At 41.1% G+C, this 27705-nt stretch overlaps 1 long non-coding RNA gene across 1 annotated transcript; it reads left to right on the top strand.

Annotated features, from left to right (window-relative positions):
- Positions 1-4566: 4566 nt before the first annotated feature.
- On the top strand, positions 4567-22437 carry LOC119504407. Its single transcript, XR_005210557.1, has 3 exons — positions 4567-4577; positions 12968-12973; positions 22335-22437. It is a non-coding gene; the product is annotated as an uncharacterized LOC119504407 (long non-coding RNA).
- The last annotated feature ends 5268 nt before the right edge of the window (positions 22438-27705 follow it).

A 27705-nucleotide genomic window follows, 5' to 3' on the forward strand; every position in this document is an offset into this window, starting at 1 on the left:
TCTTGACTTGGTCTTGACAGGCCTTTGGACATGGCCTTGACTCAGATTGGATTGGACCTTGCCTTGGACTCGATTAAGTTGGTCTTGACTACAACCCATCATTGTGATACCACGTAACTTTCAATGACACCCGCTCGATATATATTTGCAGAAACGTACAATGCCAACTTTCTTTCCTGCCGTCTGGGCTGGGCACACCGACCTAACACAGAAGGGCATTCTGGGAAATGCAACGTAAGGAGCAGAACAGCAATAAGCACCGCACCCTGCAATACAAAGACATGTTGTTACAGCCACAGTGAATTGGGGGGAAATGAAGAGGAAGAGTGAATGGATTTCACTTCTCCAGCCGTTTCAGACTCCGATTATGTGGTGTAATTGCAGATGATTTCACAGCTATTTCTGACTAAAGCAAACATCTCTGTGTAAATGACCCGATGATGCTGGAGCGGGATTTTAAGGAAAGTAACGTTTTATGGTTGTGTTGGCATCCACTGACAGTTGCTCTGGCAGAAAAAAGGATCATTTCTGCATTACATGAATGCATTAGACAAACAGCATCTGAGCCAGCACACTCTTCAGTTTACATCTGATCCAGTTTTTGGAACGGCTTCACATCAACACATTCTCTCTAAAATCCAGAGATGAAAAAAATATTAAATGCTTCTCAAATGAAAGGGGTGGGCAAATAACACAGAAGCCTTTGGGTCCTTTGAGGATTCATTGCTTTGTCTTTCAGTTCTCGGGAGGCTTTGAAAAACAGAAATGTGTCGTCTGTGTGATGCAGACAACTAGCTCAAGGTGAAAAGAGCTGCTTTCCCATCACTCTGCCCTGATGACATGATTAGCAGTTGACAATTTGTCACTTGCTGGAGCTAGGACCTTACAGACGGGATTATGACACGCTAAGTAGATCAAAGTCTCTCCCTGTCACAGCATTCATTTCTTCACCCATATCAGCTCTCAAAAGCTGAGACGTACACTTGAAGTAACTATCATCCCGCAGCACCAAATCTCCAAGGAGAAAGTCTGACAGTGAGAAAGCGAGCTATAGCTGCTGCAGGAGAGAGAGAGAGAGAGAGAGAGAGAGAGAGAAGAAGATTGACAATTTTGCACTAATGCCTCCTGACACCGGTGAAGGCTTTCTGAGGGAAATAAAGTACATTACACAAACAAGGTGCCTCAGTTTAATCCACTGCTAACCTGATTTATCCTCAGACAGAGTGGGCAGCACCGAGGAGCCCGCTCAAGCCGCTTTGAAAAGCAGCGATAAAGACCCTCTGTTGTCAAGGTGATGCAATCGCTTCTCCCCCTCAGTTGTTTGACGGCTTGTATGCTAAGCCTTCAGGTGTGTTCACTACTTAGCAAATGGTTTCTCTATTCTGAGTGACTGAAAAAAAAGCTGCAACTTCATCTATGTAGGGGCTTTGATCAGGCCCTATATTATAGATAGTTTTGGGGTACTTACTTTAAAGGTCCCATATTGTAAAAAGTTAAATTTTCATGTCTTTTGTATTATAAAGTAAGTTTGAATGTGATATAAATACTGTTAAACTATCAAACGCTCAATATATGGAGTTTGAAACAAGCTGTTAGGATTTCTGTCCATTTGTGATGTCACAAATATACAATATTTAGACCATTACATGGTTTTAAACGTAAACATTCTAAATGTGTCCCAGTTTATTTCCTGGTTGCAGTGTATGTGAATGACATCAGCTGACAGGAGGTAAACATGGACCCAAGCTGTTGCCTAGCAACGCAATTACGTTGAAATGCACTAAAACGGAGCGGTTCAGGCAGAGGGTAAATACAGGTATATTCAGGCAGAAAGTATGAGAAAATAAAGTTGTGTTTTTTCGAACATTACAGCATGTAAACATGTTCTAGTTGAAACATAAAATACAAGTATGAACCTGAAAATGAGCACAATATGGGACCTTTAAGGATAACATTTTTCAAATGAGAAACTGAAGGAATCCAGGCGAGTGCTCTTTTCAGGAGTGGTTCTCAGAGCTGGCAAAGTGGCATCATACGAACAATTTTCTTTCTGCTCGAAGAACAGGGCTGATGTTACCGATGATGATTATCTAAGATGATATCATGTTAGTGTTAATAGTTCAGTATTAAAGATCTATCACAGAAAGGATCCCGTGTCTATTAAAAAGAAGTGACGTTTTTGCTCCAAAACATGTTTATGAGAAGTTTGATGCATGGACTGATGCGAGTCTCAGATCTGGTGCTTAGATGACATTAAAAGAGATTTTCATTTGCTTTTTTTTTCCACATTCTTATATGGCGAAGTGGGGAGACTACTTGGAACACATTGTTACAGATCTTGAAGTAAAGCACACAACATCACATAATACTCTCACACACACACTCTTTATGTGTCTGAAAATGAATTGGCTGCTTGTGAATTAGAATAGACCATGTTCCAGATTAATGTAGGAATATGTATTTGATTTGTGTCTCTTTTTGTATTATGTTTGTATATTATGATTTTGTCGATATTTTTTTAATTTACGTATTTATTTATTTATTTCTGTATTAATATTATTTTGCATATAACGTTAACGTTAGCTTTAGTGGGAGGCTGCTGCAGTAATACAGTCATACATTAACGTTATAGCAGCATCAGACTGTCGTCTCCAACTAAATCCAAACAGTTGGCTATTAACACGTTGGTTATTTACAGACAACAATTAGCCTAACGTAATCCAATCAGATGTGTAGAGATGTCTGGATCAGCAATATCCGCCCACTGTGTTGGACGGGGGAAGACTGAAGGGACGTGGGGGAGATCAACCTTCATTTATTAAGGTATCAAGAACACTCAGGTTCAGGCAAGGTCGCAAAGTCATTATCAGACGTGTATTAAACAAATGTTTGGTTAACAACAGATGAATGCATACATATTTGTCAACAAATTACAATCCAAACATGTCAAATTGCATCGAAGTTTATGGGATCTTTGGTTTTCTTTCCCCCAAAAGGGGGCGTGGTCTTGACTTTTTGCAAAGTATCCGTATGTACCGGTCTGATGTAGCGGTATGCTTAGTTGTGTCTTTCTAGCCAAACAGCTACCGTGATGCTAAAGTAGTAGCTAGGTGGCTCTCACGCTAACAAGCTGCGGCCGCGCTGGGCTCGTGATTGGCTTGGGCAGTTGTATGGGCGGGAACTCGATACCGCAGCACCAGCCCCCTGTTCACTACTGCACAGACGCTAGCTCCAAATTATGTCAAAAGCGCAAGACGGCAGCGCCCGTATACGGGATATTTTGGCTTTGACTTTTTTCCAGTGGGAGGAAGTTGATACTCGATTTATTTACACAGTCTATTGTCGTCTTAGTCACTTAACTCTGTAGGAAAAAAATGGACATCCACAGACTTGTTGATCATGTTGCTCAGAGTGTTATAGCTGCATTGCTGTGAAAAATGATTGCTTCCTGTTAGAGCTGGCCTCAGATCAGCATGTCAACCTTCAGTTCTTTGATGAGTTTTTGAGCGTCCTTGAATGTGGCCATCGAAACAGGATGGGGGACACTTCGTGCAGACACCTCATATGACCCCCGCCAATCTATTTTTGCAAGTGAGAGCTTTAAATATTCATCAGTGATTGCCTTGCCAAGGAGAGGAGCCCTGAGCAAACAGGACGATAGGCATTTGGCGTCGCTCTGTAATAATCACACCACATATCTGTGCGATAATCGGAAATTAAATAGAAACAGAGAGCAGGGGAGCGTGTCTACCTTCAAATGACATTCTCACTGCTGTTTCTGCTCTGTTTGATCTCTGTGGGCTTCACACTTACTCTGTGTGCTTTCACTTTCTGTGTTCACTCAGATAATCTTGATGCAGACATGGTTTATTTGAAATGTACTCCACAAAGACAAAGCTTTTTATTTATGATGTTTGAATACCCGCCAGCCACACGCTAATTGTGAAAGGGGTTGCGTGGCATTTCGATGGGAGCAATTACCTCGCTCTATTCAACCTCAGAGGTTTTGTTCCTGCTCTCCAGAGGCGAGGGTCTTAAACTGAGCAACGTCACTCTTCAAATAGATAATCGGCCTAATTTTACAGGAGGTTGTGTGCACTTATTAGCTGCTTTATGACTCATGGCTGATAGCGGTTATCTGCCTCATAGATATGGGTTAGAAGGGGCCTGCTACACCTACTAGTAGGTTCAGAAGGCGCCAACCTCTAGTAGCCATAGTAATTATGATGGGAGCAAAGGAGGAAGTACAGTACAGTACATTACAGTACAAAGAGTGACAAAGTCTGTGTAGGGAGGAGGTCGGGGTCGAAACTTAACTTAAACTTAGAATTTAGAATCCTCATATACATACAGGTACATACTGTATGTGAAATTTTACTTCTGCATTTAACCCATTCTAAGCATTGTAGGAGCGGTGGGCTGTAAAGTTTGGGGTTCAGTGTCAAGAACACTTCAACATGCAGACAGTAGGGGCCGGGGATCGAACTGCCAACCTTGCGGTTAAAGGACAACCCGCTAAATCCACTGAGCTACAGCCGCCCCTGTGATGGAATTTTCTATCTATTCCTGTCTCCTTGGTCGGGAGGTCAGAGTGTCTCTCAGAGTGTCCCTTTTGTTGACATTATTGGGTTGGATTCCTGTCAAGGGGCGCCACCGTTATCTGTACAGCTGTGTCTGTAGTAGGGATCATAGAGCCAGTCGCTGGGGCAAGCAGGGTCAGAGATGCCAGAGGAACCGCGCAAGTCAAAACATGATGAGGATAAAACACTGAGCACCAGGGAGAAAGGGCAGAGTTGTGGAGGACCTGACAATTGCTCCTTGATCAAGCTTCAATAAACTTAATGTGTAAGACAACAACAGCTCCGGGGCCTCTTCCTTCCTGTTGACTGAGTTAACCTGAGTATCAGAAAATCCACAACAGCCCCAACCACAGGACTTTGACCCAGGAGACCGCTCTCTGTGTCCCGTGTGAAACCAAAAGTCAACATCGACTTATTTTACATTACTTTTGTTACGTAACTTAGGCTACGTGGTTAACTAACACAACGCGTGTAAGTTACGCAACAAACATTCTCATTTTAACCCAAACTACACTCATTTCCTAAACCTAACCAAGTAGTTTTGTTGCCTAAACCTAAAGTTTGCTTTCACAACATTATAGGTTTCAATCTCATAACGTGGAAGGGGCAGTTTGACTCGTCTGAAGCATTAAAATGGTACTGATAACCACTGATAATGACCATTCAAACGGCTGATAACATTAAAAATGGGTGATTACAACAAAGATGGCAGAGCTCTCGCCAATGTGCATGAACAGCTAGCTGATCGATTTGATGTTTCTGGGACATTAGGGGTTTAAAGGTCCCATATTGTAAAAAGTGAGATTTTTATGTCTTTTATATTTTTAAAGCAGGTTAAAGTGCTTAAATCCTGTTAAACTATCAAAACGCTCAACACACATCCCGTATTCAGAAATTGTGCGTTTGAAACAAGCCGTCAGGATTTCTGTCCATTTGTGATGTCATAAATATACAATATTTAGACCATTACACAGTTTTAAACGTAAACATTCTAAAGGTGTCCCAGTTTATATCCAGTTGCAGTGTATGTAAATAACATCAGCTGACAGGAAGTAAACATGGGCCCAAATTGTCGCCTAGTAACGCAATTCTAGTAGAAACACAAAATACAAGTATGAGCCTGAAAATGAGCATGATATGGGACCTTTAACAACATGAGGAAAGCTTACATTACGCAGTTACATACAGATTACACATAAAGGCCAATTCTGTTTTGTTTTACACTATATACCTCTAAATTTAACAGTTTTCAAACAAAAACTATTTAATTAAATACAAAACAAGGATGTAGTATTTTGTAACTAGAAAATCCTCGTAGTGTGGACAAGCCTTTGCAAAAGCATTTAGACCTTCATGTAGGGAGATACAATTGTTAGAATATATAAAGATTAGTACTTATATAGAAACTTTCAGACTTTTTTTGGTGGCTAATCAAAAATAATTCTATGGGGAGGGTTGCAATTGGAATATTTAGACTCATGACCTACTCTAAGTATTTCAAAAATCCTGGCCATGGCCTTGACGGACAGGTAGCGTCTTTAGTAATGTATTTACCTAAATAACAGAATTACACAGTAAAGTAGCAGAGGTGAGGTATTTTTTGTGATATGAAAGTAATTTCACTCTAACTTCCATCTACATCACTTTGTGTTCACTAGCTCAACTTTGAAAAGGCTTTGTTGGCATTGTCAGGTAAGAGCATAGACTGTTTATTAGAAGTGGACAGTCACCGTAACGTCACCCATTGGTTTGTGGACTACGGTTTTGAAGCCTCGAATTCTGCATTTTAGCCGTAATCATCTTGGTTTTTGGCCGTCGCCATCTTGGTTCTTTGGAACCAGAAGTGATACGAGAGGGTGGAGCTAAGTACAACCGAACGCTGAATAAGCCTTTTTTAGGTGACCAAAAAGTTACAATTAACTTTCATGAACTAAAAGCACACTGAGAAAGGGTTAAAGTTGTAAGAGGAAAACACGGACAACACCCAGACAACGTTGTGGTAGCGACCTGTCAATCACAAGGTAGCCCCGCCTTAAAGCTTCCCCTGCTTTATGGTCTATCTGACTCTAAATGGGACCATGATTTACTAAATGAACATCTTGCTGTATTGAAGAAAACTTGAAACTAGCCATTGAGACCATAAATAACTTTTACTGACGTAATATATCAAGAGAGAAGTAGGCTCATGTTTTCATAGACTTCTGTACAATCAGACTTCTTTTTGCAACCAGAGGAATCGCCCCCTGCTGGCTGTTAGAAAGAATGCAGGTTTTAAAGCACTTCCGCATTAGCTTCATTTTTCAGACCCAGAGGTTGTCGCATGTGAGAAAGGTATGAGATCTAAAAGTGGCACAGAGACAGCCAGTCCAACCACAATCAATGTCTCCACCAGATGAAAATAAATGATAACATTTTAACAAGATAATAACGTACCAAAAAAGATTCAGTATGTCAGCTTTGAGTTAAACTTTGGGAAAACAGGCCAAAACAATTGTTAACAGCCACAGCTGTGCTTTCCAATGATACACCAATCCTGTAGATTTCCAGTCAAATCTGACTTAGGGGCACACAATGCAAGTACTACACATTGAAATAAAAGAACCAACTCTCTGTATCATTTTCAGCGTTTTGTTCTCGGTGGTGTCTGATCCACCTTGATGGAATGGTGGAGTAACTTTTTGTAGACGACGACATCAGTCGATTTCGATCACAGACCTTATGTGACATTGTCTTCGAGCACAAAGCTATCATTCATTCCTGAAGCTCCAAATAGAGCAGCAGAATGAAAGAGATGTACAGATCAATTTGAAGTGATGCCCTCAATCCCTGCCACAGGCTGATCTCTGTCAGTGAACAACCTGGGTGTGGTGTATAATGTGTGGAAGATGAAAAACTGAACGAAAAGAGAAAAGAAATTTAAATTATAAAATGACAAACAAAACATTTGCTATGTAAAGATAGAGGGAGAGTGACTTCATTCTCTGCTCCACTATGTTTGTCTTCTCTGTTCTTTGTTTCTGAGGCGACTGTTTGTTCTAAACAACAATGGCGGCTCCTGAAGAGGTTAGCGTAGATGCTGCAGTAGCATCAGTTCCATTAGAACTGGAGAGTATTTCTTTATTGAAAGAAGAGAAAAGAACGACACTGAAGGCTTGTCTCAACGGAAACAATGTTTTCACTCTTCTCCAGACTGGCTTCGGTAAGAGTTTGATTGACAGGTGGTTCATCCAGTCAATCTGCCAAGTAGTTTTTGAAAGTGCTCGCCCTTTTCCAAACAGTTTCCAATGACGGCTTCTCAGATGGTTCTGTGTAACAAACCATTAACCACTAGTGTGTTAAAGAGGAACTTGAAATTCAACAAAAAAATGGCAAATGGATAAAGAAACAGAAAAATAAAGTGGAAAATGATCAAAGAAAATATTAAAGCTTCAGTAGGCAACACATTTTTGGCATCATTGGGCAAAAGTTCCATAATAACCTTTCAGCATATTGTAATTCAAGTGTTCTGAGAGAAAACTAGACTTCTGCTCCTCCTCATGGCTCTGTTTTCAGGCTTTATAACATCTAGCCCGTGACGGGAGACTTTGACCAATCACAGGTCATTTCAGAGAGAGAGAGCATTCCTATTGGCTGTGCTCCGGTTGGTGGGCGGTGCTTGGTATTTCTTCAACTGATCTCAACATGGCTGCTGGGTCACAAACTTTCTCATTTTACAGCTTAACAGTACACTACAAGATGATTCTGAAAACATTTGAGGAGAGAAATGGACATTACAGTAACAGAATATTGATTCATAGATTCAGCTTGTTTTAATCATATTTGCTCCATTTCTGTCTACTGCAACTTTAAGTTATTACTCAAATACCCTCTATAGACAACAATATTAATCAGTAATTGCTGTGGCATCTCGAATACCAACAAAAGGAAAAGTGTAATTCAGTAGTTCATTTTCAATATCAAATGTCCTATTTTAAAATCCCCTTTTTAACCTTTAATTATGGCCTGGTTGTCCCTAGGGTGATAGAACAGCAGAGTAAAATAAAACAAAAATAATTCTCTCTTTCAATTTCCTTAATTAATCGTTCATATTGATGCGATTCTTTCTGCAAAATAGCACAATTACCCATTGTCCTGAGAGTGGGGAATGAAGTGTAAATAATTCAAGTCTTCCACAGAGGCTCCGTCTAGCAAGACGAGCCTGCAGTTGACCTTCACTCCATGTAAATGAGCTGAGCCGTGTGAGGCCACAGGCTTCGGTCCAGACACACACTCTGTTATGTTTTGACAAGGTTACGTTGGAATATTGTAGCCGGAGCCATGACTTGACATGCTGAGTGAAGCTAAAAAGAAATGTCATCTTAGATCAGTTTAATTTGAACACCATTCATGGTGGCTTCATGGAATGTTCTCGAAGGTATTGACTTTCTTTGCAATCAAAGAAAATGCATCAACAACACACACACAGGTCACTGAGCCGATGAGAGAGACGTTTTTTTATCGGGGAGACAGCAGGAAGCTGTGCCGAAGCAGAGCTGCAGAACTGAGCTTTTGACAATCTTCACACTTTGATCTCCGAGCTGCACATTTCGAGGACAGGAGGAAACTTAATCCGATTGGTAGTATTGCAGGAACACTCTTCCATTCTGCTTTTTTTTCATTCGGGGTGATATCAAAGCTCTGTGTCAGGGAGGCGTCGTGATTAATCTGCAGGGTTTGCCTTTTCGACACTTCCCTTACGGGACTCAGGGAAAACGAAAGGTCACGGCAGCATGGAAATGACTGTTATGCATGCAAGGGGAGGCATGAATGTATGCATGCGGTGGGATTTTGACACAGGAAAGCGCTTGCTCGACGCTGAGTTGACCCACAAGAGCTTGTATGACATGGTAATCATACTGCTCACTGTATATCTTTTTTTTCCCCACAGAGTATTTAGCCCCATTTAAAAGCTTTACTATACTTTGATGCTGAGTTTTTTTTCCACTATCATGAGCCCCCTGCGCTGATTCTAAATATTCAAACAAATTCATAATGTGGTGAATTGTTCCTCTAATCAAGTGGTAGAAGTAAACTTTATCAGACCTGGTCATCTTTCACGTTTCCAAACACTATTTTTTTCACGAGATTTGGAAAAGGATTGTATCAGGTCTTATCTTTAGAGGGACTACGTTTGATTAATCTTTGGCAGCCTTCAAAGACATTTAGGTTCATTCAGCAGTTCATACACACTAATTAACCATTCAACAAACCCCTTCCCCAAGCAGTGATTATCATATCACTAAAATCTGTACAACCTAAGTTAAAAGGTTATGTAAGTCAATAAACCATAATAATTAATAAAAGCATTGAAATTGTCATAAATATATTTACTGGGAAAAAAAAGTTCTCAAACTTGTGTTTGGTGGATTATTTCTCTGTTGTTAAAATGCTAATGGTCATTGTATTTTACATCGTTGGAAAGCCTGTTTATTTACCTTCACAATGATGTCCAACTTGTAAGGATCATGCATTTGTGGGATGAGCAGCACAGCTGATTATGTGGGTAGCGCCCAAGAAAAATTTGCCAAAATGCTCTGCCAATGGTAAACAGTGTATTCTCATAAGGCTACCAGGAAGCCTGCAATGACTGCCCTTCACCGTCAGGCCCGTTTGCGCTGGTGTCGACAACACAGACAATGGAACATGAACATGTGGGGGAATGTCATGTTCAGTGATGAGTCCAGGTTCTGTCTGCGAAAGTTTGATGGCAGGGTCAAAGTATGGAGACGACGTGGAGAACGCTATGCTGATTGTTGAACCGATGGAGTAACATCTTTTGGTGGGGGCGGTGTCATGGTGTGGGGCGGCATCTCCCTCACTGGCAAAACAAGGCTTGTCATCATTGAAGGCCATCTCAATGCAGTGAGATATCGGGATGAGATTCTGCAGCCAGTGGCAATCCCATATCTCCACAATCTGGCACCTAACTTAATCCTCCAAGAAACAACGCTCACCCCCACAGAGCCTGGGTTATCACAGACTACCTCCACAATGTGGGAGTAGAGAGAATGGAACAGCCTGCCAAGAGTCCAGACCTCAACCCAATTCAACACTTGTGGGATTAGCTTGTACGTGTTAGAGTGACCAACACAACCTCGTTGGCTGACCTGCAACAAATCTTGGTTGAGGAATGGAACGCCATCCCACAGCAACGTGTGACCAGGTTGGTGACCAGCATGAGGAGGAGGTGCCAGGCTGTTGTGGCTGCGTATGGATCTTCCTCCCGCTACTGAGGCTCCTGATGGAGTATTAAATGAATAAAGTGTAAAATTGCCAATATGTCTTGTTTGTTCCTTGTTACTGATAGAGAGTTCAATCATCCAATCCATCAAACAACTCAAAACAAGAGTCAATACCAACAGGAGAATACACTGTTTACCATTGGCAGAGCATTTTGGCAAATTTTTCTTGGGCGTTACCCACATAATCAGCTGTGCTGCTCATCCCACAAATGCATGATCCTTACAAATTGGACATCATTGCGAAGGTAAATAAACAGGCTTTCCAACGATGTAAAATACAATGACCATTAGCATAGTAACAACAGAGAAATAATCCACCAAACACAAGTTTCCAAACTTTGTTTTTCCAGTTTATATATATATATATAATATTTTTCATAAAATGCTACTAAGTAAACACACAAAACATTATTGATCAAAAAGATTTCGTAAAGTAGAAACATGAACAAAATAGGTTATGTCTTCTTAACACTCCTTAACACCTCCTCCTCCTTAACACAGCTTTCTGCTACACAAAGAATGAACACTGTCCTGCAAATATTTCAGAATAAAAGCCTTGTATAATGCCGGGATCAGACTACATCATATCAGCCCGATTATAGTCCGACACGGCCGTCGTAGGGGATCGGGAACGATAAATGAGTGTCGTGTGTGAAAATCGCTCCTCTTATCTCGTGTAGTGTGTCATAGTACACGACAACCGACGTCATGTCAGGGACGCCCCACGACGCCCCGAGGAAAAGTCTAGCCTGTCCGAATTTTTTGTCTTGACACGCCTAGTGCACATCTCCAACGACGTGTTCCTTTGCGTTGACCAATCAGGTGCTCTCTCCAGCGCGCAGTCGCAGTCGGGTCACTTGGTAATAAACAAACATGGAGAAAAAGGAGGAGCGATGCCGAGTTTGATGCTGTCAGGTGGGACAACCAAACTGACGAAAAATTCATTGAGTTATGGCAACTGTACCCTTGCCTATTTGACGTTTCGTCGAGGGAGTACCATGACAGAGTCAAAAAAGGCAAATGTTTTGCGAGAAATAGCAGAAGCACTTCATCAACCAGGTGAGTAGATATGCTATGATATGCTAGCTATGCCGGCATATCCCCGGTCCTAATTGTGGGAATATGCTAAATTATCATTACCCAAGCACTGACAGTTGCTTCAACCACCTCCCCGATGACGTCTGAACTCGCGCCTGATCGTGGAATATGACGTGCCGTGATTCGTCGTGGTCACACTTGTAGTCTTGCCAGTCACCCGACCAAGACACTGTAAGAGTTTATGGTGCTGTGATCATTAGATCTGACATGGTGACCATCGTCAAAGACAAAAATATCCTGTAGTCTGATCCTGACACTAACAAATGAAGGAACTCTGTCCACAGGAAGAAAAAAAATGCTTGAGGGATTTTATTTTGAAATGAAAGCAGGAAGTGTTGATCTAAAAATAATATTCAGATATTTTCATGTCTGTGACATATTCTACAGATGCAGACATCAAAACTGTAATAATGTTGCTGGTATGATGTCATTATACAGTAAAAAGAGCTTCACTTTCTGTCGCTGCTGTGAATCGCGCATGGCTCACAGTAAAAATGGGCAAGACCTTGAATCTTTAGAGACACAGCCGAGCCGCTCGTAAAACATGCTGCTCACGCGGGCTGTGTGGCTGCTCTAACCTGTTAACATGGACGCCGAAATAAAAAACAACAAGTTCCGTAGCTACCACGTGCTGCTGATGTTCCCAGTGTGTCCTGGGCTTTTGACAGCATTTCCAACAGGCCATTCATTTTGGCATTTCTTTGACTGCTTTGACAGCACTATAAGGCATACTTGGTATTTGCCATCCCGATCTTCCAAAGGATGCTAGGACCCTCCTCAGGACTAAGACAAAATACTCAATTCTGGAAAGGGCTAGGGGACAGAACACTATTTTGGTATTCTGCCTTTGCTTAGAAATGCGCTAAGTACGTACACACAATGGCAGAGACAGTTTCACTTTGAAGCTGCAAATAAACACAGATGGACTTCCTTTATTCTAGAGCTCTAGTCTGCAACTGTGTCCCATCCTCGGTCTGCTACGGAGTGTTCCCATGAAAGAACCAGTAGTGATAGGTTTGTTCTGTGGACCAAAGAAACCGAGCTCAGCACAAGAGTTCCTTGGAGATTTTGTTACTGAGTTACAACAGCTTGAAAAAGGTTTTGATTTTGAGGGAAAGAAATTGATGCTCAAACCGGACACAGTCATTGGTGACACACCAGCCAGGTCATTTGTTAAAAACGCAATGGTTGTGACAAGTGTGCACGGCCTGGAAAATACATTATCAGACGCAAGACATTCCCATGTACAGACTACGGTCTAAGGACAGACGAAAACATGGTTGAGGAGAGTCATCATAGTGAAGGGCCACATCCATTTCATGGCAGCAGTGTCGGTATGGTTTCACAATTCCCTTTAGATTACATGCATTTGGTTTGTGTAGGTGTTGTTAGGCGAATGCTACACATCTGGCTCAGGGGTCCTTTGGATTCCGGCAAAACTGTTAGAAATGCGTCCCTATCTATGTTCCTGTGGAGTTTGTCCGAAAGCCTAGATCGATGAGGGAATTAGATCTTTGGAAGGCCACGGAATTAAGGCAGTTTCTGCTGTACACAGGACTTTTAATGTTAGGTACCTTTCTGGACAGAAATATGTACAGAAATGTCATGCTACTCCTCTCTGCTATTGCTATTTTATTAAGTCCTAGACTATCGTGCCACACACAATATGCTCACTCCCTACTTATATCTTTTGTTCGTCACTTTGGTGAGATATATGGCAAAGATCAAATTGTTTCTAATGTACATGGTTTGGTCCATCTGGCAGATGAAGTACGACGACATTGTTGCCTTGACTCATTTTCTGCATTTCCCTATGAAAGTTATCTGCACAAGCTGAAAGAGCTAGTCAGAACACCACTTTCCCCTTGGCCAAGTTATCCGTCCATCGTCAGAGAAGATAATTACCGACACTCTTTTAAGTAAGTAAGTAAAACATTTTTATAGAGGGCTTATCGTTTATCGCTTAGCGTTTATCACAGACACAACATCACACAATTCATACGGCAGACTCCAGATCAGCTCTTACTGCTTGTTTTCCTACAGTGAAGAGGAAGAGGAGGAAATTCAAATGAAGAGAAGCCCAAAGCCGATGTAAGTATATATATATATTTTCCTTTATATTCTACCTGAACGTTTTGACCTCAAGTGTCACAACAGCGTCCTTCAGTGTTATGGTCTGACGAACCTGACAACAACCATGCAGGCAAAACCAGCTGTAACTGAGTGAAAAGGTCAGTCAGTGACCTGGTTTCTCAGAGGAATCAGGTTATTTGGGTAATTGAAGAATGCATTTAGTCAGAAAGTATTGACAGACCTAACACATTGTTAGTTGTGGTCTTTTGATTGGATTTGTTGAGAAAATAAATTAGAATAACACTAGACATATCGTTAGGTTTGCAAAATTTGAGTTTATGATACTCGGCCTCCAGACAAGAAATTACAATTAGGATATAATTATGTCTAATAATATATACTAACATACATTCTTTTGCAGCTACTCAAAAGTGAATTTTTTGCATATCGTATATAATGTTACGGAGACAGTCTCTCTGTTCTGTGGGAGGCATATTTAAGGAGGAGTACATATTTTTTCTGTAATAAACTCCAATGGTGGTCCACCGGAAGGGGGCGGGATTTTGCCTATAATTCCCTTAAAAAAACACACATTTTCAAGAAAATAAAAGTTCGACCTGTTATGGTCCCAGCCATAACTTCAGTTTCCTAGTGTGTCTTTTCCCTTTTTCCCTGTTTTCCAGTTCCCCTGTCTGTCTTGTCTGTGCGTGCATGGTAGTGTGTGTGTGTGTGTGTGTGTGTGTGTGTGTGTGTGTGTGTGTGCTCTCCTCCCACCAGCAGTTTTCCGCGCTCCATGACACAATCAACCCACCTGACACAAATCACACAGTCGGCAGTAATCAGATGATCAGCTCACTACTTAGCCCGCGGACACACTGAGAACGTCAGGAGCGCGTGGCGGCTGCGTGATACATGCGTTGGGCGTTCACACCAGCTGCGTGTCTGCTGTGTTTCAGCTGCTGCTGTCAGCCCCTTCTTTCTACATAGAGTTTGCCTTTTACTGGCCATTTAACTTCTTTATATTTATTTAAGACAAAAAAGGTAAGAACTGTGTGGTAATTTGTAAATATTAATAAAAACAAACAAATAACTAGATACATTAGTAGTAATGGAAAGCCTACAGCAATCCCTCTTCACTTTGCCTTGCACAGTTTTAAACAACATTTCCATTGGCTTTGGGGTTTCTGTTCTACAGCATTCCAGGGGTAGGCTTTTTATCAAAAACTATTTAATTTACATCTGGAGCGGGAGATTAATTTACATTACAGATGCTGATGTTCCGACACCGAGTTCAGTCTCTGCTGTGCGTTTGTCTTGTTATGATCTTCTTTCAACTTCCAGACTGTTTTTCACCATGGGTAAAAGTAGGCTCTTCTGCTATTTGTTTAATTTAAAAGATATTTAAAACTGCATGTTTATCATGAACTTTGTTTTATATGTAGGCTATGAAGTTATTTCAATTGTTTTGATCAACTTACCGGCCTATTCGCATTTTTTTTAAAAAAGGAACGCGGTTTATTAATTATTTTTTATCATGTTTTCATTTGTTTTCAGTGCGAGTTTTTGACAGAAGAAAAGCCATAGCGCTTTATCTTTTGCTCCAAAGGCTCCAGAGAAGACAACGTCGAAGAATGTGGGTTCACCCGCTCAATCTGAGAAGGAGGCAACTTGGAGCTTTTCACCACCTTGTGGCAGCTGCCAATTCTCTGGTGCTTGCTGTTGTTTCCCTTTTCCCTGGTGTTTTTTGGTTGAGTTGCTGAGTGATTAGAGGGTTATTCAGTTCACCTGTTGCGCAGAGTGTGGGGACTGGCTCTTAAATGATAGTTGAGAGCAGCTTGGTGCATTCCCCTCTTGGCCAATCAGGGTGTAACGACGCCCTTTCTGTAGGGCTTAAAAGAGGAGGGAAACTGAAAAACCCAGTGTCATTCTGATCTCTCCTTCACTCAATGCAACATGTGTTATCAGCCAAACCAGAAATCTGGTCTGTTTTAGGCCCTTTTGAGATTCTGTGCTCTTTGTGTTTTTTTTATTGAGAGTGTTGACTATCCTAATTGGGGAAACAAAATAAATACCATTCAATTGGGTTACCTGCACTAAGACGTTTAGGTGCTATTAGTGCAAGGATCTGGCTTGCCTCATGATAGCCTAATGCCTGCAGGCTTTATTTTGTTATTCTATTCATTTGTTGATTTTCACTGAAACCCTTTATACCCATTTCTTTCAGTGTACTTTATTTGGGGAAAACTTTAAAGGAGGGTAAAAGGAAAAATAAAAACAATATTTCAGTTTCCTTAATTGTTTGTTATTGAGGCATTTGTTCATTATTATTAAGGAGGCATTTTATTTTATATTGTTATGTGGATGGGAACTGTTTTTCAGTCTTCTGCCTGAACAACTAAAGTCTGAGGAAATCGGTACTGCCACAACCTTGTAGCTGAACTACACCTTGATAGAGAAAAACACCTGATGTATTTCAGAATGAGCGCTGAAGAAATGAATAATCTACTTTCATTGTTTGGAACCGACCTGATCAGGCAGACAACAAATTACAGGGCTGCCATTGAACCAAAACAGCGGCTTGCTGTCACACTGAACTAATTAGAATTATTTCAATTTGTGGACATGCATTAATAAAGACCAGAGTAAATATAAGTAAAGTGTTTTGTTTTTTTATTATAATACAAAGCAAAATAAACAGTTTACTTATGTATTAACCTTTAAAAAAATAACTTTATAATAAATAAATTACAATACTATGGAAAAAAAACCCAAACATGAATAACAAAAAGTAAAAGAACAACATAAGGACTACAATGAAATGCAATATCACTAGCGGGTGTGGTTTGATATAACAAACAAAAAATAACTAACTTTATTCAAAATTGTGATATGCTGGTAGTGAGGGGTCTTGCAGTTCCTCCATGAAGGAGCGTTGGGGTCTCTGTTAGGGGGGTCTTGGTGGAGGTGCTTGCTGTTCAGTGGACTGGTCCTGGTAGTAAGGTGTGGATTGGTAGAGAAAACTTGTTGGATGTTGCTGACTTGTTGTTGGGATCTTCGCCGGGGGTGTGGAAGGAAACTGTCCCCGGTCTTGAGCTTCAAGACCAGCCAAATGGGTCAGGATGTGAATTTGGGCCTGGTCTTGGCACCCATGAGACAGCCTGTTTAGTCTTGGAACCAAACTTAGACAGAAGTAATACTTTTCTTCATGGTGAAGGAACATGTGGTGCAGGTGTTATTGCAGGTTGAGTTATTATGTCCAGTAACTGTTGCTCTGTTGATGTGAAGGGAAAAGATGCTCTTCTCCTCTCCCATGTTGTTCTGTTTAGTGTAGCAGACTCTGTTATCAGAGCTTGCACTCTGGGTTGGGGGGAAGTAGTGGTGGACCTCTGTGTTGTAACCTGTGAGGAGGGGTGGGGGTGGGGTGGTGGACCTTACAGATGCTAATGACGGAGTTGGGGTGGATGGCCTTAACGGGACTGGAGTTTCTGGTCTGGATGATGGTCCTGCATCAGAATCTTCTTCCGTTGTACTCCAGTCCATTAGACGTCAGTATGAAAACCAGGTACCAATACTATTAAAAAGAACACACATTTTAGACAACTTCACATACTATTGTTTTAATAATTACGAAAATGCAGTATGTTTGGCTTGAAAATGAAGCATGAACAAATACTAACCTTCTTGGCTGCACATGAGGCAGCAGGAAATACATGACTTTATCATACTTCCACTCTTATGGTGCCACCAGCAGAGCCACTTGGCACATTTTTTTTGTTTTTAACAAATGCATCCCGCAGCACCTTGCATTCATCAACTGTAGGGGGAAAAAATATTATAACGTAATAAAAATTACAACTTTTTTTTCTTTCCTACACAGGTTCCTAGGCACAGGAGAGAGCTTCTTGAGCCTTGCCTTCCAATATCGTCTTGGGAAGAGCACTGTTGCCGCTAGTGTTCACATGACCTGCAGGGCAATTGAGAGGCGGATGACAGAAACTCACTTTCTGAGGCCAAATGAGGACATGTGGAAAGCCATTGCCTCATCGTTCTGGTCCAAGTGGGACTTCCCTAACTGCATAGGTGCCATTGATGGAAAACATGTGACCATAGTAGCACCTAAAAAATACAGAAGCAAGTTCTTCAACTACAAGAAGACATTCTGCATTGTACTTCTTGCACTGCTGACCACAGCTTCACGTTTGTCCAGGTGGGGAACTTTGGAAGGTCAAGCGATGGTGGAGTCTACTCAAACTCTGCACTCAGAAGAGGGATGGAGGCCAAAAGTTTGGACATGCCTGCGGACAGTCCTCTACCAGAGTCAGGTGTACAGGGCCCAATGCCATACACCATGGTGGGTGATGCTGCATTCCCGCTCAAGACCTACCTGAAGAGGCCGTTTCCTGGGACCAACATCCCAAGATGGAGAAAGATTTTTAATTACAGACTGTCCCGGGCTAGGACGGTGGTTGAGTGTGCCTCCGGCATCCTGTCAGCTAGATGGAGGGTGCTCCACATGAAGCCAGAAAATGTTGACTCTGTGGTCATGGCGGCGTGCATCCTGCACAATTACCTGCTAACCCCATCCCGAAACCAAAGGTGGCTGGATGAGGCCGAACACACAGGGGCCGTACTTCCACAAGTTCCAAACCGGGGTGGAAACTGCGGAAGCAGAGATGCATATGAAGTACGTGAGAAGCTGAGCACATTTTTCACCTCCCCTGAAGGCTGAGTTTCCTGGCAGGACAGAATGGTGTAGGGCTCCTAAACTCTAACTAACTAATCACAGAACTTGATTAAAGTCAAGTCACCAAGACTGTGTTAGTGTTGAAATGACAACATTTAAGATTTGTTAATAATTACACAGTAGCCTTGCTAACATGTAAATTTGTTTTTTTGAAAACTTGAAATAAAAAAACGACATGTAATCAATCACTGTTTCCATTATTTTCAGAGATTTAATGAAATGTTGAAATGGGGTAATAACAAAATCATTTTTCCAATAACAGCCACCATTTAAAATATTTCTGTGTTCCATTGTCCTTTAACATTTAGTGAAGGAACTTTGCTTTGGCATGGAAGGGGAGTTGTTGTTGGAGGGGATAGTGACAAACCTTCAGGTGTGTGAGTGTTTGTTACAGACGGAGGTGAAGGAGATGTAAAAACTAATAAAATAATCTTACATTCATAACCAATAGCAGAGGCAATTTCTTCCCATTGCTTTTCTTTTGACATCTTTGTAGAACTTATTCTGTGGGTCATAGAGATCAGAGTGCTTTTCAACCTTGACGATTAGTTCAGTGTCATCCATCATTGATGAGTAGCCAACAAGTGAGGAGTTGTACTCAAGAAGAAGTCGTGGTGTTTGTTTGGATAGAGCTATTAACCCAGTCTATTATATTTGTAGCATATGTAGGGTTTCTGCTATAACTAGTGTTTACAAAATGAAAAGCCTGTACTATATTAACTTTATGGAAACCTGCAAGTAGACCATGATCGTGTTTTCTCTGTTCCTAGGAGCCCTGCCTGCCTGCGTGGCTTTAATCCCCAGCCCTGTTTTTGCCCTGATCATTTCCTCTGCACAGTTTGGCAATAAAGCCTTTTGTTAATTTTTCATCTGCCTCCTGTGTCTGCATTAACAACACCGTGTATTACTTAACATAAAAATAGCATGCACAGCATGTGAAATAACATTTTACAAAGTAAAATACAGATAAACCAAACAAAATACTTCGTTGGCGGTATGCTGCAAAAAAGGAGTAATCTTCAGAGATTCACATCCACTTAAAGTCCGTTGTGACGAGCCACTAACTCTTAACCGGTGCACAATTGTCCATGCTTACTGCTTGCTTGCTTACCGGTGCTGCTGGTTGAGTCCTACTCACGCGAGAGCAGCCTAACGAGATTCTCAGGTAACTTAGCGGAGCCTTCAAAATAAAAGCACTACATTTACTGAATGAAACGATGCTTAGCAGAAGTAAACAAATTATACAAATTATGTAGCAATATATTGACAACAATTACTTTGCCTCTCTATGAAGGAGGAAAGAGGGCTGTGGATGACGGTTTTGCCAGGTTGGCCAAGCACAGTGCTTTCCAGAGGGCGTTGGAAGGCAATCCATGGCCCATTCAAAGCTGTGAATGTAGCAGTGTGCGTACAGTTTTTTGTCGGTGAATATTACGACCCCGAGAAAAGCTCGTTGACGAGGTCGAACATAATCACAAGAATTTTCAAAAAATATACAAATTTTTATGTAAGAGCAACACAGAAATAGTAGACCAATAATTAACAAAAGAGCCAAGTTAAGTAAAAGAACCAAACTAACCCCTAAAGTTTTACCCATAACTACAGACGTAGGCAAAATTGTTGGTACTCTTCCGTTAAAGAAAGAAAAACCCACAAAGGTCACTGAAATAACTTGAAACTGAGAAAAGTAATAATAAATAAAAATGTATTGAAAATTAACTAATGAAAATGAGACTGCTTTTGAATTTTGGTTCAACAGAATCATTTTAAAAAACAAACTAATGAAACTGGCCTGGACAAAAATGATGGTACTCTTAACTTAATATTTAGTTGCACAACCTTTTGAGGCAATCACTGCAAACAAGCGATTTCTGTAACTCTCAATGAGACTTCTGCACCTGTCGACAGGTATGTTGGCCCACTCCTCGTGAGCAAACTGCTCTAGCTGTCTCAGGTTTGAAGGGTGCCTTCTCCAGATTGCATGTTTCAGCTCCTTCCACAGATGTTCAATAGGATTTAGATCAGGGCTCATAGAAGGCCACTTCAGAACAGTCCAATGTTTTGTTCTTAGCCATTCTTGGGTGTTTTTAGCTGTGTGTTTTGGGTCATTATCCTGTTGGAGGACCCATGACCTGCGACGGAGACCAAGCTTTCTGACACTGGGCAGCACATTTCGCTCCAGAATGCCTTGATAGTCTTGAGATTTCATTGTACCTGGCACAGATTCAAGACACCCTGTGCCAGATGCAGCAAAGCAGCCCCAGAACATAACCGAGCCTCCTCCATGTTTCACATTAGGTACAGTGTTCTTTTCTTTGTATGCTTCATTTTTGCGTCTGTAAACATAGAGCTGATTTGACTTGCCAAAAAGCTCCAGTTTTGTCTCATCTGTCCAAAGGACATTCTCCCAGAAGCTTTGTGGCTTGTCAATATGCATTTTGGCATATTCCAGTCTCGCTTTTTTATGATTTGCTTTCAACAGTGGTGTCCTCCTCGGTCGTCTTCCATTAAGTCCACTTTGGCTCAAACAGCGACGGATGGTGCGATCTGACACTGATGTACCTTGACCTTGGAGTTCACCTCTAATCTCTTTGGAAGTTGTTCTGGGCTCTTTGGTTACCATTCGTATTATCCGTCTCTTCAATTTGTCATCAATTTTCCTCTTGCGGCCACGTCCAGGGAGGTTGGCTACAGTCCCGTGGACCTTAAACTTCTGAATAATATGTGCAACTGTAGTCACAGGAACATCAAGCTGCTTGGAGATGGTCTTATAGCCTTTACCTTTAACATGCTTGTCAATAATTTTCTTTCTCATCTCCTGAGACAACTCTCTCCTTAGCTTTCTGTGGTCCATGTTCAGTGTGGTACACACCATGATACCAAACAGCACAGTGACTACTTTTCACCCTTTAAATAGGCAGACTGACTGATTACAAGTTTGAAGACACCTGTGATGCTAATTACAGGACACACCTTAGTTTAATATGTCCCTATGGTCAAATTATTTTCAATCTTTTCTAGGGCTACCATCATTTTTGTCTAGGCCAGTTTCATCAGTTTGTTTTTTAAAATGATTCTGTTGAACCACAATTCAAAAGCAACAGCTGATTTTCATTAGTTAATTTTCAGTAAATTTTTATTTATTATTACTTTTGTCAGTTTCAAGTTATTTCAGTGACCATTGTGGGGTTTTCTTTCTTTAACGGAAGAGTACCAACAATTTTGCCTACGTCTGTAACCAAACTGGTGAGCCGGCAAAAAGGAACAAAAGAGGGGAAGCCACCTCAGCCCAGCTCTTACAGAGCCGGCGGAACCAGGTACTTCCCTCTACCCCTGAACAACATAACCCCAAACTAAACCCTGACAAACAGAAACAAAACACCGAAAACTAGACCACCGGACTCACCAGAAAAGATGAACAAAACAAACAACAAGTGGTCACTATGCTGCTGCTGCCAGGCCAGGCCAGAGTGGAAGAGAGAGTGATCCTAAATCCCACCCCCCTCTTTATTGACTCCCAATCAAGAGAGCAGCCACACCTGGAGAGAAGAAACACAGACTTTGGGTACGTCCCAAAGCTCTTAATTTCCGTTTCCTCGCTCCTCGATCCTCGCTTGAACCGGAAGTTGTTCTGGTGCGCCATTTTGAAGACCGTCCCAAAGCTCTGATTAGTGCATCGAGGATCGAGGAGGCTTGCTGGAGGAGCTATGAGCGAGGATAAACCAGCGTATCCTCCACGGAAGTCTTTTACCGACCGACACGCCCCCTTATTGGATATCAGTTACTGATTGGACGCTGCTGCCGATCAGACTGATCTAATAACTTTACCTCTCAACATCACTGGAGTTTTATACCGGAGTGAAAACAGATCACAGATTAAATGTTTTATAGTTTAGTTGTCTTCTGATTCACCATCTAGTTCAGATCTGTGTTAATTGAAGCTCTGAAAAGCAGCAGAAGGACCTGTAGTAGCTCTCCTTCACACACCGCCAGTGAAGCAGCCTGACACTGGGAGGGGTTTATAAAACCTGACAAACTGACTCAAGATAACTTTCTGCATTTTTTTAGAAAGGTTTTTCTTTTCATGATCTGTTATTTCCCCCGTTAACTTTTATTAATGAAACTATTAAAGTCAGAGAGAGAAGGAGAGTCTGTCTGTCAGCAACAAACACCTTTTACATCATTTATCCTCATTTCCATTCAGTCACATGAGGCTGATCATTCCTGAACATCGGGTTTGATATGAGTTACATCATTTACATTTTCCCTTTATCCTAATAAATAATGTCCAGTGTTCAAAAAACACCGTAGTCATATTCTGGGTTATGAAATAATTAACTCAAAATCAGAATATCAATAACTACAGACGCTAATAATGAATAAATAATATAAAGAGCACTTGTCTTTATTAGTACTAGTACAGTTCAGACGCAAACAGCTGTTAAAGTTGACTGACAGCTGATCCAGATGTGATCAGCTGCTGCTGTCATCAGAAACGGACGTCGCTTCACGTGACGCTTCAGAGGAGACGACCGTCTCATGTCGCTTAAATCGTATTTCCTCGTTTCCTCTCTCCTCGCATGGTTTCCTTGCGTCTCTCCATGCTTCCCTGGTGGGAGGGACTAAGACGCAAGGAAAAGACGCAAGTGAGGGAAACAGGGATGCAATTAAGAGCTTTGGGACGTACCCCAAGATTAGGCATGAGACAGGATCAGCATGATCAGAAGGAGGGGGAGCATAACAGTGAATAAATGATACAACTCGTCAGCTCAATACTACAAAGCCCCCAGGAAGAGCGCTGGTCGTTGATCATAACTTTCGTAGTGGCCAAACAGCGGTACTACAACTTCCGTGTCCGTTACGTGATTCCATTGGGCCCAAAAATACTTTTTCTCATAGACTTACATTGGGAAAGAGACGTCTGTAACTCAGCGGATAATTTAGTTTTTTAGGTGAATCAATTTCTCAGTACGAACTATCTAATAGCCCTTATTTAAATCATTAGGTTCTAAAAGTTGTAAAATGCGCTAATAGCCGAATCCAGAGTTATTTCCCTTCCTCCGTTCATGTGAATGAGACCCAGCCCGAAGCGAGGGCTGGGAGGCGAAGTTAGCAAGCCAAGACGACACCGTGACCGGGTAGAAGCTACAGGGTACTTTCCAGTTGGAAGTCGAGATATTTTGTCTTCATGCGCCACTGAGCAACTTTCATAGGAATGAACGGGGCCCCGCCTCCAACACTGTATTTAGTTCTCTTTATACATCCATGCGAGACCAGAGCCAACTTCCTGTATCCTGCAACGCCAGCTCAGACTCTCTTAAGGTGGACCAGCTTTTCTCCTTAAAGTAACAAGCCACTCCTGAGTTTTGCTCAACTTTCAAATTTTATTTTACATTTCTTTATTAGGGTTATAGCCCCGAAGGGGCATAACCCTATTGAGTTTGCGCCGGTTTGTTATTATTAGGGTTATAGCCCCGAAGGGGCATAACCCTATTGTCTTTGTGCGAATTTATTATTATTAGGGTTATAGCCCCGAAGGGGCATAACCCTATTGAGTTTGTGTGAATTTGATATTATTATTATTATTAGGGTTATAGCCCCGAAGGGGCCAAAACTCTCAAACACTTATATCGCAAGATCCGGTGGACAGAATTTTATCAAATTTGGTGCACATACTCTGGGGACAAGTATTAACCAAGATCTGAAGTGTGATATTGATCGGTGCATGTGGGCGTGGCCTATTCAGCATTTTATGCTAAATTATGCCTTTGCTCAATTTGCTGTGAGCTGGAACGAGCTAGAGATATGAAACTTGGTACCATAACTGTACATGTCATAATGCTTCACATAAAATATGAAAACAATTGGCCACATGGTGGCGCTATAAAATTTTTCACGGCCAGCCCCCTCACACCATAAATCCCATCGATTAGAAATTTGACAGACATGTGCTGCTGAATGTGATCTACAAAAAAGTCTCTTGGACCACGAAAGTCCACTGACTAGATTTTCCGCCATGTTGAATTCTTTGAAAAACACATTTTTGACATCTCCTCCTAAACCGTAGGTCTGATTGCTGGCATATTTTCTGCGAATCATTATTGGACCAGGCTCATCAAAAGTTGCATAAAGCTTGTTGATATGTCATTGTGTTGTGAAGTTATTGACCAATTCATTTTTAAGGGGCGGGCTCAGCACATCAATAGACCTAACTTCCCAAGCCTTTGGCCCATCGTCTCCAAAGCAGCATATGTTCACAAGAGTGGCTGAAACATCCGCTGAAAGTTTCATACAAATCGACGACTAGGGGGGCGCGTTGAGCGCGAAAGGCTATAACCCGCGAAATGCCGCTTGCGGCTTTAATTTCTTATTATTAATCGTTTAAAATTGTTAACGTTGGTTAAGCGCTTAATTATTAACATCTCTATTCTGTAACAAATTCTGGACAATTAAGGTTAACGCTATGTTAAAAGTGTAAAGGAAATTACTCGGAAATAAAAACATAAAAGTACAATTATTATTACCCCATTTCAACATGTCATTAAATCTATGAAAAAAAAAATGGAAACAGTGATTGACTACATGCAAGTTTTTATTTAAAGTGTTAGGCACCAAGCAGTGAGGCAACAAGGAAACAGGAGTTGTTGAAGTAATTGGGCTTTTTATTTACCCAAAAAATAACAAAACATTATAAACCAAGAATTTAATACCTAGGTCTATAAAAGAGGTTAAAGCAATAACTATAACTATAGTTATTCTCACAACTAAACAAGGTGTTGACTGAACAAAACTAACCTGCACTGACACATGAGGGCAGATGTACAGTATATATACTGCATATACAGACGTAGGCAAAATCGTTGGTACCCTTCCGTTAAAGAAGGAAAAACCAACAATGGTCACTGAAATAACTTGAAACTGACAAAAGTAATAATAAATAAAAATTCACTGAAAATTAACTAATGAAAATCAGATATTGTTTTTGAATTATGGTTCAGCAAAATCATTTAAAAAAACAAACTAATGAAACTGGCCTATACAAAAATGATGGTACCCTTAACTTAATATTTTGTTGCAAAACCTTTTGAGGCAATCACTGCAATCAAGTGATTTCTGTAACTCTCAATGAGACTTCTGCACCTGTCGACAGGTATGTTGGCCCACTCCTCGTGAGCAAACTGCTCCAGCTGTCTCAGGTTTGAAGGGTGCCTTCTCCAGACAGCATGTTTCAGCTCCTTCCACAGATGTTCAATAGGATTTAGATCAGGGCTCATAGAAGGCCACTTCAGAATAGTCCAGTGTTTTGTTCTTAGCCATTCTTGGGTGTTTTTAGCTGTGTTGTGGGTCATTATCCTGTTTGAGGACCCATGACCTGCGACGGAGACCAAGCTTTCTGACACTGGGCAGCACATTTCGCTCCAGAATGCCTTGATAGTCTTGAGATTTCATTGTACCCTGCACAGATTCAAGACACCCTGTGCCAGATGCAACAAAGCAGCCCCATAACATAACCGAGCCTCCTCCATGTTTCACATTAGGTACAGTGTTCTTTTCTTTGGATGCTTCATCTCTTCGTCTGTGAACATAGAGCTGATGTGACTTGCCAAAAAGCTCCAGTTTTGTCTCATCTGTCCAAAGGACATTCTCCCAGAAGCTTTGTGGCTTGTCAATATGCATTTTGGAAAATTCCAGTCTCGCTTTTTTATGATTTGGTGTCCTCCTCGGTTGTCTTCCATTAAGTCCACTTTGGCTCAAACAGTGACGGATGGTGCGATCTGACACTGATGTACCTTGACCTTGGAGTTCACCTCTAATCTCTTTGGAAGTTGTTCTGGGCTCTTTGGTTACCATTCGTATTATCCGTCTCTTCAATATGTCATCAATTTTCCTCTTGCGGCCACGTCCAGGGAGGTTGGCTACAGTCCCATGGACCTTAAACTTCTGAATAATATGTGCAGCTGTAGTCACAGGAACATCAAGCTGCTTGGAGATGGTCTTATAGCCTTTACCTTTAACATGAAGGTCTATAATGTTCTTTCTGATCTCCTGAGACAACTCTCTCCTTAGCTTTCTGTGGTCCATGTTCAGTGTGGTACACACCATGATACCAAACAGCACAGTGACTACTTTTCACCCTTTAAATAGGCAGACTGACTGATTACAAGTTTTGAAGATACCTGTGATGCTATTTACAGGACACCTTAGTTTAACATGTCCCTATGGTCACATTATTTTACATCTTTTCTAGGGGTACCATCATTTTTTGTCCAGGTCAGTTTCATTAGTTTGTTTTTTAAAATGATTCTGTTGAACCACAATTCAAAAACAATAGCTGATTTTCATTAGTTAATTTTCAGTAAATTTTTATTTATTATTACTTTTGTCAATTTCAAGTTATTTCAGTGACCATTGTGGGTTTTTCTCTCTTTAACGGAAGGGTACCAACAACTTTGCCTACATCTGTATATGAGCCCCTGTTGACTAACATGTATCTTACAAATACATTTCCTACATTGTTAGAACATTTGCCAAATTTTACCAAACAAACATCAAACACAACCACATAACAGTTCATTCAAAAAGTAATATTTATTGCACAAACAGTTTTTCAAAAGACAGTACTAGGATTAGTGCAATTATTTACAAACATTATGTAAAAAAATCAACATAAAAAAAATAAATAAAATATAGTAAATGTAAGTGCACATAAAAAAGTGCATCAACAACACAGCACACACAACTTCCTATTTACAAAAACACTAATTTATAACACTAAAAGTGCTAATGACGACAGAAGGATTCTAGACGCTGTCATCCCAGCTGCCGACAATGTCCGTACTGTCCCCTCCTGGCACCACTTCTAGAACCAAGTCCTTAATTTCACAGACTTGTGGTTCTTCTTCTCTGCACTTTTTCTCCACTTCCAGAG

Source organism: Sebastes umbrosus, chromosome 16, assembly GCF_015220745.1.
Source record: "Sebastes umbrosus isolate fSebUmb1 chromosome 16, fSebUmb1.pri, whole genome shotgun sequence".
NCBI lineage: Eukaryota > Metazoa > Chordata > Actinopteri > Perciformes > Sebastidae > Sebastes > Sebastes umbrosus.